The 17,896-nt window shown below is 42.1% G+C and overlaps 1 long non-coding RNA gene across 1 annotated transcript in view; it reads left to right on the forward strand.

Moving 5' to 3' along the window:
- Positions 1–13,536: 13,536 nt before the first annotated feature.
- LOC308584500 overlaps positions 13,537–17,896 on the forward strand; it is a 37,353-nt gene continuing 32,993 nt past the window's right edge. The window contains exon 1 of the long non-coding RNA XR_014006848.1: positions 13,537–13,840. This is a non-coding gene — a long non-coding RNA (uncharacterized lncRNA). The remainder of the gene's footprint in view (positions 13,841–17,896) is intronic.

Here is a 17,896-nt window from a genome sequence, read left to right on the forward strand (position 1 = left end):
TCGGGTTAAGTACTTAATTCGTTCCAGAGGTCCGTTCTTAACCTAAAACTGTTCTTAACCTGAAGCACCACTTTAGCTAATGGGGCCTCCTGCTGCCGCCGCGCCGCTGGAACACCATTTCTGTTCTCATCCTGAAGCAAAGTTCTTAACCTGAAGCACTATTTCTGGGTTAGCGGAGTGTGTAACCTGAAGCGTATGTAACCTGAAGCATATGTAACCCGAGGTACCACTGTACTTGTTTGTTGGTGAGCTGCTCTGGACAATTTTTTGAACAACAACCCAGAAATGAACAATTGTAAAGCATCCCCGTGCGAATAAGCATGGTGACTCTCCCTCAAAGCCTCAACTGAAATAGTGACTTGGTTCTTTGGTAGTGGGAATTGCTGGCATACAAGCCACAGGCGAGTGCTGGCCGCATGCTGGATTCCCACCTGCCTGTGCATCTTTGGGTTGACGCTTGCAGCCGAACAATAAATCCATTAATCGTTTTGCCCATGAAGACAACTGCTTGCCATTTAACATCCCAGTCCTCAACAATGTTTACTTGGAAATAAGTCCCATTGATCCATTTCCTTGAACCTTACTTCCAAAGCAAAGGCACTCTGGATTGCAGCTTAAGGATGTGTGATGAGGGCGGTGGAGAGCAATGAAAGGAGATGTCACTCAATTAACAAAGATCAAATTGACCGCAGCATTGTACAGATGTCTGAAGGGCCTGCCTAGTCCACATTCCTTAACATATTATTATAAAAGATCAGGGTGTCTGGGAGGGAAAGGGCAAAAGACTCAGGAGGAACAATAAACCATCCACCTCCTTTAGTCAAATGAAGAACCTATACAGTATCTGTTTTCCTGGCTAAAACTCAGTTTATAAAAGCTCTGATGTCCTGTGCTGTGCGGTGTCCTGTCCCCACATGAGTCCAGCTATGGGGATGACGGACTGCAGAATACCATCGACCATAGCATCCTTCTGGACCGTCTTGAGGGGCTGGGAGCTGGGGGCACTGTTATACAGTGGTTCCGCTCCTTCCTCCTGGGCCGTGTTCAGAAAGTGGTGGTGGGGGATGAGTGTTCAGACCCTTGGGCCCTCACTTGTGGGGTGCCTCAGGGTTCTGTCCTCTCCCCCATGCTTTTTAACATCTATATGAAGCCGCTGGGAGAGATCATCAGGAGGTTTGGGCTGGGTGTTCATCAGTATGCGGATGACACCCAGCTCTACCTCTCTTTTAAATCAGAACCAGTGAAGGCGGTGAAGGTCCTGTGTGAGTGTCTGGAGGCGGTTGGAGGATGGATGGCGGCTAACAGATTGAGGTTGAATCCTGACAAGACAGAAGTACTGTTTTTGGGGGACAGGAGGCGGGCAGGTGTGGAGGATTCCCTGGTCCTGAATGGGGTAACTGTGCCCCTGAAGGACCAGGTGCGCAGCCTGGGAGTCATTTTGGACTCACAGCTGTCCATGGAGGCACAGGTCAAATCTGTGTCCAGGGCAGCTGTTTACCAGCTCCATCTGGTACGTAGGCTGAGACCCTATCTGCCTGCGGACTGTCTCGCCAGAGTGGTGCATGCTCTGGTTATCTCCCGCTTGGACTACTGCAATGCGCTCTACGTGGGGCTACCTTTGAAGGTGACACGGAAACTACAACTAATCCAGAATGCGGCAGCTAGACTGGTGACTGGGAGCGGCCGCCGAGACCATATAACACCGGTCTTGAAAGACCTGCATTGGCTCCCAGTACGTTTCCGAGCACAATTCAAAGTGTTGGTGCTGACCTTTAAAGCCCTAAACGGCCTTGGTCCAGTATACCTGAAGGAGCGTCTCCACCCCCATCAGTCTGCCCGGACGCTGAGGTCCAGCGCCGAGGGCCTTCTGGCGGTTCCCTCACTGCGAGAAGCAAAGCTACAGGGAACCAGGCAGAGGGCCTTCTCGGTAGTGGCGCCCGCCCTGTGGAACGCCCTTCCAGCAGATGTCAAAGCGATAAACAACTACCTGACATTCAGAAGACATCTTAAGGCAGCCCTGTTCAGGGAAGTTTTTAACGTGTGACATTTTACTGTATTTTTGGTTTTTATGGAAGCCGCCCAGAGTGGCTGGGGAGGCCCAGCCAGATGGGCGGGGTATAAATAAATTATTATTATTATTAGTATTATTATTATTACTGCAGAAACTTGCATGGGCATGTATTGCATCAGGTGTGACATTGTGAAGCCATCAGGAGCCTATCACTGATTCATCCTAAGAGAGAATAGTCGGAGCAGAGCATCTTAAAGTAAAGGGACCCCTGACCATTAGGTCCAGTCGTGGCCGACTCTGGGGTTGCAGCGCTCATCTTGCTTTATTGGCCGAGGGAGCTGGCGTTCAGCTTCCGGGTCATGTGGCCAGCATCCGGCAAACCAGAGCAGCACACGGAAACACCGTTTACCTTCCCACCGGAGCGGTACCTATTTATCTACTTGCACTTTGTGCTTTCGAACTGCTAGGTTGGCAGGAGCAGAGACCAAGCAATGAGAGCTCACCCCATTGTGGGGATTCGAACCGCCGACCTTCTGATCGGCAAGCCCTAGGCTCTGTGGTTTAACCCACAGCGCCACCCGCATCTTACTGTGCATTAAATATAGCCATCAAAAGGTGTGCCATTTCTAGTTACAAGCAGCTAGTTGGAATGCCTCAAAATTTCCCATGTAGGAAAAATAGAAAAAGGCACAAGGTGTTAGCAGCAGAAAAAAATATTGGGGGAGGGAGGGCAAAGAAGGGACAAAGTGCATTTCATATTTTTTTTTATAAATTTTTTATTAGTTTTACAAAAAATTTTAGAAAACAAACAAACACTTAAAAAGACAAACATACACGTATAATTTCATAACATATTTTCATAAACCTCTTTTCTGGGACTTCCCCATACCCCCCCTTTCTGCATCCCAATGTCCATAATTTTATAGCAACTCCCAATTGTTACTTTCGGGACAAAGTGCATTTCAGCAGCTGGAAGGGAAGATGACGAAACATTTTATATTGAAAATCTCATTCCATCCAAACATATGGGTTGGGTTGAACACTCCAATGCCCTCTCTTTAGTGCCTCCTGTGAAATAAATGATCACTGACCTATTCCCAGAGCTGTGTTGTTGCAAAATAACCATTCGTGTCATTCCTGATTCCTCTCTGCTGGTCTTGAGGGGAAGGGAGTGGGGGCACAATTTGCTGCTCTGCCTTAGGTAGCAAAATGTCTTGGGCCACTCCTGGCCAAGAAGGGGCAATGAGCAGGTGTTGCATACAAAAGCCCCCCCCCCCAGTCCAGGATGTTCATTCAGAACACTCTCTGTTGTAGAAAAAGAAATCTCTTCATTCTCTTATTGTTCCTTTTTTCTCTGTGCTGAAACATGGTGACCATATTCCTACCAGGCATAAAGGAACATGATTATTCTTTAATTTTCTGAGGCTACGTCAAAGTGTTCCATTCCCGGTTTATCTGCGAGGGCCTATTGAATGAAGGTAAACTATAGCACGAGGAGAGCACTGTTTCATTGTTAAATATGCATTGTAAATATTGTGATGCTGTGGTTGTGTTTTAATGAGTTTAGCGCACCTCTATATCAAGTGGGCTATAACAATGAGAGAAGATGATACAGAGAGCACTTAACCTGATTAAACATACATACTTTAAATATTTTACTAACTTTTTTTAGATTCAGGTAATTCAAGCCTGCATGCACAAGAAGCAGCTTTTTTGGGTGGAGGGATCAGAGAGAGCTTGCTGGTTCAACCTATATTTGCACTGCATTCAGTTGCTGTCTCCTTTTCCAGCGTGAGGATATATTAAAGGGAAAAGGCTGTTTGCTTTCTTATTCTTCATGGTTAAATGGGAAATTGGTTGCACAACAGCTCAGAGTTTCAAGCTCTTCCGTGGTTATGAACTGACTTTGCAGTTTCTGAAGTGAGGCATGAAGCAAGGTAAAAGAGCAGCCTCACTTTATTTCAGCCCAGAAGAGACTTGGATTTCTTTTCAAACACCACCTGCCCTCTGACCTTCTCTATGAGGTCTGGGAAGAGTACGCATCAGCTGCTTTCTAGAGGAGCATTAAATTATGAATGGTATACAACTCCACTCCTTGCACTGATGACATGTATGTTTCCAATAAAACTGCACATTAGCAGATTAGATCACGGAAGGCACAGTGCTGAACGTATTAGCGGAAAGATCCTTGAAAAAAATCTTTGTTAATAAAACTAGGGAAGCTTCTTCCCATCAATAAATGAAATGAGTGGCATTTGCACCCACAATGCATTTTTGCTTGTTCCCCCTTTCACACTAGCTAGAGTTCAGAAATTGAATCTGAAAAACTATTACATGGTTCAAAAGGAGAGAAATAAACAGATGACTACTGTAATTCTGTGCATGTACACTCAGAAGTCAATGCCACTGAACATAATGGGACTTACTTCCTCATAGGTTTCGTCTTTTGGAAGTTTTATCTTGCCTGTTGATTATGCTTTTTAAAAATCCTCTTGCTGGTTGTATTGGACTTAATTCATTTCATTATATTTGAATTGTTTTATTAGGAGCTGGTTTGGAGGTTGCTAAAATTATTACATATAAAATTTCGTGTAAATTTATTACATATAAAATGCTTATAACAGGTGTATTAAGGATTCCAGTTTGGGGCTCGAAAAGCTATACACTTACCTGGGAGTAAGTTCTACTGAATGGAATAGGATTCCTGAGTAGACATGCATAGCATTATCCTGCAAAGCTACAAAAAAGTTGTTTGAGTGGAAAATAAAAAGCTCCCCCCATTTTTTTTTGTAAAGTAAATATTTTGCAAAGTTTTTTTTACTGTAACTGTTATTTACAGTAAGCAATTGCCAATATTGTCATATCTCCACTTATGATAGTTGTAACGGATGAGTTGAATATGTTAAACTTAAAGCCAAACAATTCAATAATTAATTCAAATGTATGGAAGGCACAGAAGAATGCCTTTTCTGCTCCCTTTCAATGAATAGACAAGCCCATGGCAAGACCACTAAGGGACATTTTAAGAGTTTGAGAGGCAGGGAAGAAACATAACATTCAAGCTGGTCATTAGAACTAGCAAAGTGAAGTCAACTTTTTTTTATTGACCCACAATAAATCATCTAGCACAATGGCAGAGAGCCAATGATTGGCTATAAATGTATCGTGCATGAGTGCAAGTAACGTAGTAAGTGACAGCTTGCAAAGATTTATCCTCTGCTAATGTTCTTAAAGCACTTTCAAATACAGAAGGTGGGAAATGGGCATAGCTGTGGTGTGTATGTGTGTATTTTTTTAAGAAAGCAAAGCAAGGAAGAAGAAGAAGAAGGAGAAGAAGGAGAAGAAGAAGGAGGAGGAGGAGGAGGAGGAGGAGGAGGGGGAGGGTTTGGATTTGATATCCTGCTTTATCACTACCTGAAGGAGTCTCAAAGTGGCTAACATTCTCCTTTCCCTTCCTCCCCCACAACAAACACTCTGTGAGGTGAGTGGGGCTGAGAGACTTCAGAGAAGTGTGACTAGCCCAAGGTCACCCAGCAGCTGCATGTGGAGGAGCGGGGAAGCGAACCCGGTTCCCCAGATTACGAGTCCACCGCTCTTAACCACTACAATATTGCTGCACAGATTCTAAGCATCACTCCCAGGCCACAAGGTTCATTTCCTAGCAGGTTTGAGGGACCTAGTGCCCTCCAAATGGTGCTGGGCTCCAGACTAGTGGCCTCTTCCTTTAGGAATCTCCACTACTCAGGAAATCAGTTTACACTTGGAGAAGAAGCCAGGCCTAGAGAGGATATAAAGGTTAACACAAGAAGGGTCTTGCTGGACCAGACCAATGGCCCATCCAGTCTAGCATCCTGTCCTCACATAAGGCAACCAGATTTCTTCAGGAAGCTGAAAAGCAGAGCCTGAGAGCAACAACACTTTCCCCACTTGTGATTCCTGGCAACTGACATTCAGCAGAGTTCAAAACCTCGGTGCAACAAGTTGCCACCTCTGAGCTGTCCAAGGTTCTGCATCTGCATCTTGATCCTACCTGCACTTAGCTAGTGCCCTAAAATGTGGGGTTTTGGGGGGGACAGTGTTATTGGATTGTTGTTTATATTTTGATTATGTATTTTGTGCTTTTATGTTTTGAATTTATTCTGTGAACTGCCCTGAGACCTCCAGGTATAGGGCGGTATATAAATATTATTAATAATAATAATAATAATAATAATAATAATAATAATAATAATAATAGGTTATTCCCCCGTTCCCACACTACTCTTGCCCTCCACCTCAGTCTGCCACCCACTTGCTGTGAGATCAATCGTAAAAAATTGCTGTAGGATACAAGAATTAAGTGATACATTTTAAAAAGTATATTGATGTATATATGCCTTTATCTGGAACATCACATATAAACAGGAGCTTCTCCCTTTCTCTCCTCTTGGTGGATCACTGGACAGGGCACGATAGGTCAGTATGGAAAAACACTTAGCATGGATGACTTGGTGCAAATCTAGCAATACGAATTATATACATTGTCTTCTTGTATTCCTTCACTCTCTGGGAAAATCAGCTTCCAGCACTTTAACGGATAAGAGAACAATTGTGGAAGAAGACCTATTTTTAAAACAAGCATAAAGAGAGCTATTAATAGAATGCCTTGCTCACAACAAACCAGTCACTCAGTAAACTTTTAAATGGATTAGGGTCTACATTTTAGGGATGGGAAAGGGAGAAAACAGGATATCATTCATTGTCTGACGACCACAGGATAAACAGCTTTGTGCCTTGACCTCCAAAGGCCCATGTCAGGAACTGTTTTTCTCTGTTTAAAACAAACTATACACAATAGTAAAATTCCTAAAATACCTGCAGAGCAGGTTTATGAGAATCTACTGCTTCAGTTGCACAAATAATGGCAGGCTTATCCTAAATATTATTTGGGGATTTAATGCATGTCTCAGCAAGGAGGCAAGCAAAAATAGCGTAGCATCGTGGTGGAGTATGAACTCTGAACCGGGATATCTCCGGTTCAAGTGTAAGCTTCCCCAATAAGAGGCTTTAAGCAGCCACTTGTTCTCTCAGCCTGGATTTGAGAGAGCAATAAGGTGCAATGTGGATGCTTGGGGAACATAAGCCAGAGGCTTACTTCTGCAGCTATTTATACTAGGACATACATACAAGGACCCTCTGTAAATATGAATGCTGCTACAGAATCTCAATGTGTTTTGCCAAGCAAGAACAGTTAACAGTAAGAAAAGTACACAACTCACTATGTGCAGTGGCCTAGCTGGATTCCTTACCTGAGAAAGCAAAGTGGAAAGGATGGGGTTGGGACATAGATGTTCTTTTATATGATTTTCAGTTTTATACATTTCAATAATTTTACAATCATTTGAACAATTCAAAACTTGACTACCTTCCCCCTCTTTCTGCAATTCCTTAAATTTATTTTTAATATTTTCTGCCTATCCAAATTAACTTAATTTGCTCATTTATTCGTCTACTTTAAATATATACTCTTATAAAACAACAGGTTATTACAATTATCCTGCCAATGTTCTTATCTTACAGTTTGTTTGTAACTATTCCATAAACCATTTCCATTCTTTTATAAAAAGTTTGTTATCTTGATTTCTTATTTTTCCAGTAAGTTTCGCCATTTCTGCATATTCCATAAGTTTATATTTCCATTCTTCTTTTGCTGGTATTTCTTCTTTCCGTTTTTGGCTAAGTAACATTCTTGCCACTGTAGTCGCATACATGAATAAATTTCTATACAGTTTGGGTAGTTTTGTCCCTATAATTCCCAAAAGGGACATCAATGTTCTTTAATGGAGAATTACTGGAGATGGCAAAACATAGCAGAAGATGGATCCTGTCTTCTTAGTTTCCATCAATGGCTACTAGTCACGATAGCTACGTTAACCTCATCTCTCTGAGGCAGTAGCCACTGAATGCCAGTTGCTGGCTTTGTGTAGACATCTGTTTGGCTACTGTGAAATCAGGATATTGAAGAAGATGTACTTTTAGCGTGATCCAGCAGGGCTCTTCATTCTTAAGATCTTTTCTCTTCATGGTCCCAAACCAATATGGCCGTGGATCTTAGCAGAGGGACGTAGTTTTGATGGCCAGATAACTGTGCTAGCAGTGGGGAAGAAGTGGGTCACTCCCAATCTGCTAAGTGATCCCTGCTGCCTGTAAGGATGAACAAAAATGTCCACCCACATAATATATCTTTCAGTAAACCAAGACATCCCCAGAGGGAGACGGCAATTTGACTTGCCGGGAGGCTGGCAGCAGCAACAGGCTGTAACATACGAGGTCCTAGTTGGCTCCTGATCCCCTCGGCTCCCCGGCCCCTAAGAAGAAAAACTCTGGCTTCTTGATCTCATCGGCTGATTATCCCATGGGGGTGTTGGCTTGGATGAATAATGGATGGTAAAACTTCAGCATAACCCTATCACAAATCTCTCCCCCTCCCACGTTATGGAGTACTCGAATCCGTTCGATTGCTCTGCTGTGATCACATTCTGCCGCCTGCTGACTTTTTAATATTTACGCTTGAAATTCTCCTCCCCGTAGTGCTGTCCAAACAAACAGTAAAATCAACCAAAGGAATTTTCTGCATTCGTTTCTCATATTTCACAGAGAGAGAGAGAGAGAACGAGAGAACCTGTAAAGAAGATAACAGAGAACCTGTAAATAAGTCAGGTTCAAGAGAAAAGGGAGAGGAGAGGAAAAGGGATTGAAAAAGAACACAGGGAAGAATGAAGGATTTACAAGGGGAAGGACAGTTTTTACAGGGATGGAATCCCATGTGCAGCAAGACCTCTGGAAAACTGGATGCCATTTTCTTCTGGAACACAAGGTCAGGTTTTTGCAAACTAGTTTGTACAAAGGCCAAGAGGAAATGGGAAAAATCTGAACAGAGTTCTCAGTTACACCCATATTTGCAATATAATGCAACATGTTCAGCAGTTACTCGCTGAAGTAAACATAGTAGAAAGCAAGATCTGCTCCAAGGATATAGCAGCAGAGAAGATCGTATGAAGCCCAGCATGGAATTATGTTAATTAATTTGCTGTGAATGTGTACCTTTTCCTTCTTTTGGCCTGGGCTCAGTTACAGAACCTCTCATGATTGTGCAACTGTGTGCACTGTTACTGATAGAAAAGTAAACAGCTTGGCAACAGAAACATTGTGGCAGTAACAGTGTTATAAGCATTCTATTTTTAAAATAAATTTTATTAGATTTTATAGAGATACAAAGATTATTATCAAATACATTTTTTGTCCAGACTAAAACATTAGTATAAGTAAAATAAAAACATAGATCCAGAGGAGAAGAAAGAAGGGGTGGGAGAGAGAGAGAGAGAGAGAGAGAGAGAGAGAGAGAGAGAGAGAAGAAATAAAAAGAAATAAAGTTAAGCAACCAAGGAACTTCCAATTCTTCATCTGCCGGCTATATATAAACATCATTCAACTCATCCACTCCAATATAACACCCAGCACGACTACTGTCTGTTATAAACATTCTGGAAATAATGTGTCATGTTTATTACCCCAAATCCTGTTTTATTACATGTGTAATATAGCCGCATGTAACTAAAAAACAACCAAGCTGATACAAGCAGAATCTTACATTTCTCCTGCAAATGGGTGCACGAAACATGTTCTCTTCTTTGCCCGGTAGCCGGTGAGATTTCTATGAGGATGGGAGTTTTTCGGGAAGGCATTTCCCAACATTCATTCTCGTAATATTCTCTGTCAGATCAAAATATACAAATAAATAAATCCTGAAGTGGAGCGGTTATCTAGATGAGGGATGGATGAAGTCTGGGTCATTAAGGACTGCTCTGTTCCCCAGACATTGTTCTGGGCTGAAGGTGTATTTTATCACACACAATTGTTACTGATTTACTGAAAAGTACTGATACTGTACTTTTTGAGAATACTAAGGAAAAACCATCTTCCGCAGAAACTGCTGCTTGCCTTCTATCACTGTGCCATTGAGAGCGTGCTTAATTATGGCTTATGTGTGTGGTACGGAAGCTGTACTGCCCAGGACAGGATGGGGTTATGCAGGGTTGTTAAGGCAGCAGAGAGCATTGTTGGCTGCCCACTCTCCACCTTAGAGCAGATTTATGCCACAAGGTGCCATAGGAAGGCACTGGACATAGTAAAAGATCAATCACATCCTGGTCACTGTCTCTTCGAGCTCCTGCCGTCGGGACGGAGATACAGGACGATGAAGACAAGAACGAGCCGTCTTAAGAACAGCTTCTTCTCCAGAGCGATCTCGGCCCTGAATGGGAAGCCCGGACTTTGAAAGTCATCTAATCTCCCTTGCTGTATTATACTGTATTGTTTAATTAGTGTTTTTATGGAGCAGTCAAGTAATTTCGTTGTCCCCGAAGGGGGCAATGACAATAAAGATATTATATATTATTATTATTATTATTATTATTATTATTATTATTATTATTATTAATTTGGTTCAGCTGCAGTTCCATACAGGCTCCAAAACTATATGTGACCACTCACTTTGGTCTGAGCAATGAGGGTGTCATTGGGGGTAAATCAGGGAAGGCTCCTGTTTGTCCAAGTCACCACTGATCTCAGCATGTGTCAGTCACAGGTTGAAAGCTGAAATTGCCATAGCTAATGCAAGTAATGCCCTATGCTGTGTCGATTGATTATTCCTTGTGGGCAAACACTTTCTCAGCAAACAAGCAATTAAACCAAGTGTGTAGGTATATATTTTATATTTCCTGAGAAGCCCAAGTTTGTGCCTCATTCAGCAAGGGCAAGATTGCTTTGTTAGAATAAATTCTGAAGGCGCAGACATGCCTCAATGGCTTTGTTTTGCCCTGTGGCATGACCCTTCATTGGGATGACAAGGGATGTCCAAAGAAATTTTCCACCTGTGTCCTTTTGCCATCTAATGAAGCTTAAGTCCAAGCTTGGGTCTTTCTTTCTTTTTTCCTTTTTGAAAAATGTCTTTGAAAGTCAGGAGTCACATTGCAATCCCAGTTTGTTCAGCTTTGGGGAATGAATCTAGAACATTTTAAAATGTTGTGGATGGCAAGGAAAGCCGACTTCTCTTCCCGTTTCTTTAAACTTCAGCTAGATTCCGTCCTTGCTTCTGAGCTATATTTGTGATTTTGCTTTGGGAGTAGTTAGGATTCCTCAGTGGAAAGGCACCCAACCATGTCTTTCTGAGGGGGAAAATCGGTATGTTTCTAACTGAATTGGAAATGTTCTAAGAACATTTCAGGATAGCATAAAACAACAGAGTTTTTGTCAGCCTCTCTGTGGTTCTCTGTGGTTATTGTAGGCAAAGGAAGACCCTCTTTGACTGTACCAAAAAGAACCAATAAGAAGCCACAGTCAGCTCCATAGTAAACTCCTAGTCCATTCATGGTAGTGCACTTCTAGGTAACAGTGAAGAAACCAAGCTTTATTTTGATCCAATTTCTCTTTACTGTTGGATAGTTAAATATTAGCATGACAGCTTTCTTACTTCTTTCTTTTTTTTTTCTATCCATGACATCTCACCTAGCGCTGAATCTTGTGCAACTGGAAAAACTACAACTTTGAATGTAACTTCTCCCCTGTGCTGCTGCTTCCACCTTCTACAAGGCAAAGCTGTGTCAATAACACACGGCCCCATAACTCCATATTCAGCACTTGTCTGAATTTGCAGGTGTTTGTCCTGTCCTTCTGCACTGAACATGCACCTCCCATCCCCGATTTCTGGGAAGGCTCAAATTGACTCCCAGACAGACAGACAATTTAATTCCAGATTTTTCTTGTCTTCCATTTGCAACATTACAGGAATTATCATCAGCAGAGTACTGACAGTTCTTTTGGCCTTCTTCGCCCAGGAACATATATTTTACCACCCAAATAACTCATGAGTTATTACCTACCCACATTTGGAAAATGGTATCTTCCGTATTATTGTCACAGAAGGAGCATGTCAGTTTTGTTGATGCAAAGTTCAGAAGCATATATTTTTAAAAAAGCACTCTCAGTACATTGGTACCTCGGGTTAAGTACTTAATTCGTTCTGGAGGTCCGTACTTAACCTGAAACTGTTCTTAACCTGAAGCACCACTTTAGCTAATGGGACCTCCTGCTGCCGCCGCACCGCCGGAGCCCGATTTCTGTTCTTATCCTGAAGCAAAGTTCTTAACCTGAAGCACTATTTCTAGGTTAGCGGAGTGTGTAACCTGAAGCGTATGTAACCTGAAGCGTATGTAACCTGAAGCGTATGTAACCCGAGGTACCACTGTACTTAGGTTTTTAAAGCAAAACACTGTTCTGGGTGTGGATTGGGAAGAAACCTTTTCAGGGTTTCAGTTGCTAAGATATTTTGGGGTTTTCGATATGTAGTTAAACACTAGTAATAGCAACATTGGTACTTGTTTGGGAAGTGAATTTTGTGTGTAGATTTGTTTTTTTTAAATCTGGTAATCCGCTCTGAGTTTTTGAGAAAGGAAGAAAAGGGAAAAAATCAATACAGTTTAATGATCTGCAGCATGATGTCTGCACATAACCTGTCTACCATGAATAGGGAGGCAGCTCACTGGAGAGGCGGACAACTTTGCCAATTTTGGTCTCTCTGTGTGTCTCTTTCACATTCCCTCAATTCTTTTTTATTATAAAAATAATAATTCAAAGTCCTAGTGAAAATTAATCAGCCTTGTAGGTGCATTTTTGCTAATGTACACATTTTTGCATGCAATTTCCCTTAATGTACACATTCGGCAAACAATTTCTCCTAATCAGGAACAGCCCAAGACATTTTGGCATCTGAGGTGAACTACAAAATGCCTCCCCTCGCCAGATAAGAAAGGTTGAGTGAAGAGCTGCATCAAGAATAAGGAGAGAATAAAGATCTACAAAGGGATGTGGGTGGCGCTGAGCCTCTTGGGCTTGCTGATCAGAAGGTCAGCGGTTCGAATCCCCACGACGGGGTGAGCTCCTGTTGCTCAGTCCCAGCTCCTGCCAACCTAGCAGTTTGAAAACACATCAGAGTGCAAGTAGATAAATAGGTACCACTCTGGTGGGAAGTTAAACAGCGTTTCTGTGCACTGCTCTGGTTTTGGCGTTCCGTTGCGCCAGAAGCGGCTTAGTCATGCTGGCCACATGACATGGAAAAACTGTCTGCAGAGCAGACAAAATGTCAGCTCTCTCAGTCTGTAAAGCAAGATGAATGCCGCAACCCCAGAGTCGTCTCTGACTGGACGTAACTGTCAGGGGTCCTTTACCTTTTAAAGATCTACAACAGGATCTTATTGGTCCTTTGAATTCTGCTACCTGAGGCCAGCCCTGCCTTTAATATAAGCAGAGGTGAGATGGCCATCTGTCAAATATGATCTAGCTGAGATTCCTGCACTGGAGAGGGTTGGACTAGATGATTCTTGCGGACTCTCTCAACTCTACAAATTCTATGAATCCATGGTTCTACAATGCATTTTTTTGTATATTACTCTCACGAATGGACTGCAAGAAGATCAAACCTATCCATTCTTAAGGAAATCAGCCCTGAGTGCTCACTGGAAGGACAGATCCTGAAGCTGAGACTCAAATACTTTGGCCACCTCATGAGAAGAGAAGACTCCCTGGAGAAGACCCTCATGTTGGGAAAGATGGAGGGCACAAGGAGAAGGGGACGACAGAGGACGAGATGGTTGGACAGTGTTCTCGAAGCTACCAGCATGAGTTTGACTAAACTGCGGGAGGCAGTGGAAGACAGGAGTGCCTGGCGTGCTCTGGTCCATGGGGTCACAAAGAGTCGGACACGACTAAACGACTAAACAACAACAACAATTGGTAGGAGAATGCACTGCAAAATTCAGGGAAGAGGGAATTTTGAAGGCCGGTTGTGCTCTGTGCACACAAATGTTTTCAGGAAGTGCAAGTTGGGTAGAGTTGCTTTAAGATATGAAGTGGACTGAACTACTTCCTATCACTAGTTCACACTTTGGTTTCTAGGGTCCATTGCTCACTAAGATGCAAAGAATCTCAGATTCAGGTTTCCAATTCAACCCAGAGGGGTATATGAAACTTTGTACATAAAGGGAGGTGCTTCTCTCTACTGATGCCGTAAGGGGGGTGGGGGTGGAATTTCAGCGACTTTCTGCCGCTCTTTTATTATTTGTCCGATTTCTTAACAGCCCTATTGCATAAGGCCTGTGTCACGCTTCGTGAGAAATGAAAAGAGAATTTAAACAGACCAAAAATCTGAGGAAGCCTAATCTTAAGCAGCTCATTCCATTTTCTGCTTAAACTCACCGATGCATGTACATTATTTGAGCTAATCTAAAACTAGTAATAACTTTCAGAGCATCACTACACCCAAATCCTTGTATGAAACCTAGAAAAGGAACTCAGGTGATTTAAAAAACAAAAAACCGGAAGTTTTATATACCATCTCAGTTTCTTTCATAGGTCTACTTCTCGGTTTGCATGATTCTATTCATTTTCCTTTTGGGGGAGAAGAGGCCAAATTGTAGATCAGGCTTATGGATGTGTATGCCAACTATTTCCACATATCTAATCTAAGTTTGAGGTATATCATCTCTAACTAGTACCACCAACTATTTCAGGGGCAGACAATGTGGTGCCTCTGGATGTTGTCAGATTACAACTCCCATCTGCCCAGCCAGTATGGCCAAGGATCAGGAATGATGGGAATTTTGAGTCTAATAACACCTAGAAAGCACAACGTTGGTTGTTCCTGAACTACAATATTTCTGGTATACGTGTATGTGTCGAATAAACATGGCGCTCTCTGTTGTCAGGGAAACAATCCTCTGTTAAATTTTTAATTCTTTAATTTAAAGTGCTATATTCTGAGCAGAGAAATTCATGAAAATTGTATGAGGGAGGGCTAAAAAATATCTCCGACGAAGTAGCTCCTCTACTTGTGGCAAAATTGATGGGGCACTGTAATTACTCCAGGTTACAAAGGGCAGTTATTAATGTTTCTACACATGAGTTATGATGAGAATTGTGTGAGCCATTTATTCTTCCCATATACATCTGTGGTAAAAGGTGCCAGCTGGAATCACAATTTACCTTGTGTATTGCAATTTTTATGTAGGAGGCAGGAATGATCACCATGAAAATGGCTGCCACGAGAAGACAATTTCAGTTATAGAAATGGTAATTTGAATTGTATACTTTAGCAATTTGAACCCAAACTTAGTATGTTCAGACTGATGCATAGGTAAATACTGTACATTGAGAGTTCCCCAATTCAGGGATTTGAAAAGTTTTGAAAAATGCAACTCCAAAACACTCCAAGAAAGACAGTACAAATGGCTTTGGTGTTGTTTTTTTTAAATTAGGTGTGGATCAAGCCCCCACTGTTAAAGGCATTACTCAATAGTACAATTATACACATAGTGTTGTGACAGGGGAAATTCAATTTTGCCAGGGGTCAGGATGTGAGGCTTGTATGCTTGTAAAATAGTTCTTTTTCCGCAACAAGAGAGGCACAACTTGATAGAAAATGTCTATATTCCCAATCAGGAAGGGATTACAGGAGTGCCTTTGTCTCGCCCACCCCAAAGAAAAGTGACATCTGCACACATCGCTGGTTACAGGAACATAAATACTCAACCAAAACAAAAGGGACAAAACTGGAATCTCATCCTAGATGATCAGTGCCCCATTGATCCCTTGAACTGTTGCCTCCATTCCTTCACACAAGCTGCATTATTGTTTACTTTCAACACATAATTGATGTGCGTGTGCATGACAGCGCAGCAGGAAAAGAACTGTAAAATGCAAAGAGGTTTGTCAGAAGTTTGGCTCTGACTTTCCTCGCACAATAGACTATAAATCCAGGAAGCCCCTGACATATGTGAAATATTTCAGGCCTGGATGCCAAATGTCTCTGTAAATTTGCAACGATCTACTACCCAAACCTAGTAAAAGCTAACGTAGGAGTTAAAAATAAAAATGAAAAGCGCACTCTCACACCTTAAAATTATATTGACTCACTGGCTTTAAAGGAAAGCTTTAACACTGGGAGAAAACATGTTTCTATTTTCAAATTCATCTACAGACTAAAAAGTCTGACTTGTATTGAGTTGGGAGTTGCCAGGTGTGTCGTATCATGTAATTTCTGAGTGGCCACATATTTTTTTTTAATAAAAAAGATGCCTGTGTTGCTTGGCTGTTCTCTGAGTACATGCCCCATTTATACAAAATGATCATTTTTCAACAAACAAATTGGCAGGCAGGGATTTCCTATAGGTATAGGCAGAAACAAGTGGATTTGAGCTTTAACTGAGAATGCAAATATACTCATACCTTAGAAGTTGAATGGAATCCATTCCGGAAGTCCGTTCAACTTCCAAAATGTTCGAAAACCAAATTGCAGCTTCTGATTGGCTGCAGGAAGCTCCTGCAGCCAATCAGAAGCCACGGAAGCCCCATCGGACGTTCAGCTTCCAAAAATAGTTCGCAAACCAGAACAATCACTTCTGGGTTTGTGGCATTTGGGACCCAAAACATCCGAGTTCCAGGGAGTTCAGGATCCAAGGTACGACTGTACGTGCGTGTGTATTTGTCTGGACTAATGTGGTAAATTTGAATGGAAATAGTGCTGAGTATGTTGAGTAGAGACATCACCTTGCCAACAAAGGTCCGTATAGTAAAAGCTGTGGTTTTCCCAGTAGTGATATACGGAAGTGAGAGCTGGACCATAAAGAAGGCCGATCGCCAAACAATTTATGCTTTTGAATTATGGTGCTGGAGGAGACTCTTGAGAGTCCCATGGACTGCAAGAAGATCAAACATATCCATTCTCAAGGAAATCAGCCCTGAGTGCTCACTGGAGGGTCAGATCGTGAAGCTGAGGCTCCAGTACTTTGGCCACCTCATGAGAAGTGAAGACACGCTGGAAAAGACCCCGATGTTGGGAAAGATGGAGGGCACAAGGAGAAGGGGACGACAGAGGACGAGATGGGTGGATAGTGTTCTCGAAGCTACCAGCCTGAGTTTGACCAAACTGCGGGATGCAGTGGAAGACAGGAGTGCCTGGCATGCTCTGGTCCATGGAGTCACAAAGAGTCGGACACGACTAAACGACTAAACAACAACAACAAGTGTTGATCCAAATGAGACCCAGCATAAACAGGGATAAACCCTCTGTTCATGTGCAGAATTTCATTTTTCCAGCTCACTTAGTTTCTTACAGATGCTATTTGTATGGATGCACTTCCACTGTTCCTGTAACAACAAAAAGGACTGCAGTCATTGAGAGCTTAAGCCACATTAGATCGATTAGTCTTTAAAGTACTGATGGAGAAAATAATGATTTCATATAACTATCATTTTGACGATTCCATTTTCTTTGGAGTCTATGGCTTAGCTAAATTGAAAAGTCCTGTGCCTGCATTTTACACTACAGAGCTAGTTGCTTTCAGGTACCATATGTAGCGAATCTTTATTCCATAACACTGAAAAGAATAAACTTGTTAGAATCCATGGTGACCATTGCATGCATGAAAAGAAAATCAGCTAGGCATAGCGGTTGTGATTCATCTTGAATTGTTTTGTAGATAGATGAAAGAGGGTATTGGGAGACATTTAATGAACAGGAAAATTAGTCAAAAGTTTTTTTAAAAAAAATATTGAGAAATGATTATATGTAATCACACGATATTATGATCTGGAGAGCTAAATAGTTTTGATTGGTTCAGGATGATGACACTGGGTTGCAACTTTTAAGATTGCTGTAATCTTTTGACTGCCAAATAGAAATCATGTGTGTAATCTGGGAATGTATAAGAAACATTGCTTTGGATGTGGTTCTTTGCAGCTGCCTCCTTATTTATGAGAAATTGCTATTTCACTTGGAACATGCATCCTTGT

This window comes from Podarcis bocagei, assembly GCF_964188305.1.
Source record: "Podarcis bocagei genome assembly, chromosome: 3".
NCBI classification, from domain to species: domain Eukaryota; kingdom Metazoa; phylum Chordata; class Lepidosauria; order Squamata; family Lacertidae; genus Podarcis; species Podarcis bocagei.